Raw genomic sequence first — 2,297 nt, 5'->3', positions numbered from 1 at the left:
CATGTGTGTGGGTGTGTGTTTAGGATTTTTTTTTTTTTTTTTTTTTTTTGCTTGCTTGCTTTTTGTTTGTTTAGATCACAGCCAGCGGTGCTCAGGGTTTACTCCTGGCTCTGCACTTAGGCTTCATTTCTGCTAGGGATTGAACCAACGTCAGCTGCATACAATATTGACATACCACCCACTGTACTGTACTGTACTTCTCCAGCCATAGTCTCTGTTTTCAATGTATATAACAGATTTAGGTAAAAGACTAAGCAAGACATTATTTCTTTGGCTAAGCTGGTTTGCAGAAAGTTGTAAATCACTGATTTAAGAGCTAAAATATCAAGTTTGAAATGGTCACTCCCAGAATATATGAATGCTCCCTGACAGTTTTGTTTTGGGGCCAAACCCAGAAGTGCTGTGGGGTTACTCTTGACTTTGCATTCAGGGGTCATTCCTGACATGGACTGGAGAATCGCATCTGAGATACTGGGAATCAGACCCAGGTTGGCTGCATGCAAAGCGAACACCTTATCTGCTGCACTATTTCTCCAGTCCCTCTCCTGACATCTTGAGATACCATATTTATATAAAACTTTCTCATCATAGTGTAACTCTAGGTGCATAAAAGGAAAATAGAAATCAGATTATCTATAACTTCCTATTCCCTTCTGAATAAGTTACTTAAAATACCGCTCTGAGATCTCCCTAGTTCTTGAATGGTATGTGAAATATCAAACTACACACTGTTAGGACAAGCAAGAAGAATGGTTCCTTGTCGCTCAGGGCTTGCTGGTGTGAAATGTATGATCCGTTACACTCAGAGTCTCAGGGTCCCGTTGTTCTCCTCACTGGACTAATCAGTCAGCCCACTCTGATGTGACTCTGTGAATAAGAGTTGATAAGTATTGCATTGTTGATTATGTTTTCTCCCATTTCAGTTCACTCAACTACCCGGCAAATGCAAGCTGGTCAATTTAGGCATAATTTATCCAGCAGGCCCGCTACTTGCAGAAGTTTCTGGAAAATCAAACAATAAGAGACATGTACATCTGACAACTTTCTTTCTGGTCTTCAGCCAAGCCCAATTCTGATTTCCCATTAGGCCTCCGGTCCTGCCCACTGTCTGGGGGCTGCAGAGGCTAATCGCAAAGAGCTCGAAATGAGTCAGTTTCCACAGTCAGCGTCAGGCGTGTGGCTTCCTGAAGCACAGACGAGGAAGCTCTGAATTTCAAAGAGCTATTTTTTTTTCTTTGCATACCATATCCGGAACTGAAACCACCAATTCATTTCACTTAAGATCTCACACTATACTCAGATCATCAATAACATTCCAGAGATAAGAGAACAAGGCTTCATCCACCAAATCTCTCTCTTTTTCTCTCCCCCCCACTCCACCACCACCACCCCTTGATGGTGGTGGTGGGAGAATTTTTGGTTGTTGTTGTTCATTTGTTTTGTTTAAGTTCCCAAAGGACAGAATTTGGTGGCCTGTGCTTCTTTACAAACATTTTTGAGACTTAGGAGTTGAATACCTAAAACCCTACTGAGATTTTGACCCTGCCTAGGACTTTCTCTTTCCCCTTACAAGTCATCTTGACTATGTCTAGGTGTAGGTAGGGTCATAAATGCAATGTCTCACTCTCGAGGCCAATCAATTTTACTGAGAATTTCCACACTGAGATAACAGGCTGCCTTACTAATGCATAAAGGTATAATTCAAAGATGGAATATTTAGAGAGTCATGCACACTTCCTCATGCAAAAGGAAAATATACACACCCTCCTCATAATCAAGCACTAACCTATTAGGAGTACGAAGGATCTCTGCCATTTGTATCATATCTTACAATTTACCGAACACTTTCACATCCTTTCTCTCTCTTAATTCTCACAAGAACTTGTGAAATCAACCAGAGCAGCATTATCCTCCTTGTTTTAGAGATGAGAGGAAGTGCTGCAAACAAAGGGAATGAAGGACTCAAACGACAGCAGAAAAAACAAGGACCTCAGTTAGAAGTCACTTCTATTGATTTAAGTTTCAGTGCTTTTGTAACTGCTATCTAACCTTACATATAATAAACTATTACATCATCATCCATGACCTCATGTTACGCAGTCCTTTGTTGACATTTTTAAGTTTCAGCTTCTTATAGGTCAGGATTAATGGCTGCTGGCCATTATTTTTTATACAACCCTTCTGGGCCACTGCTTTCTTTACTTAAAAAACATGGAGTAATTAGGCCAGAGAGATGGTACAGTAGGTAAAGTGCTTGTCATTGCATGCAGCCGACATGGGTTCAACTCTTGGTACCA

The sequence above is a fragment of the Sorex araneus genome, chromosome 2 (assembly GCF_027595985.1).
Source record: "Sorex araneus isolate mSorAra2 chromosome 2, mSorAra2.pri, whole genome shotgun sequence".
Lineage (NCBI taxonomy): Eukaryota > Metazoa > Chordata > Mammalia > Eulipotyphla > Soricidae > Sorex > Sorex araneus.
The sequence above is the reverse complement of the archived record's forward strand: the minus strand, read 5'-3'. Positions refer to the sequence as shown.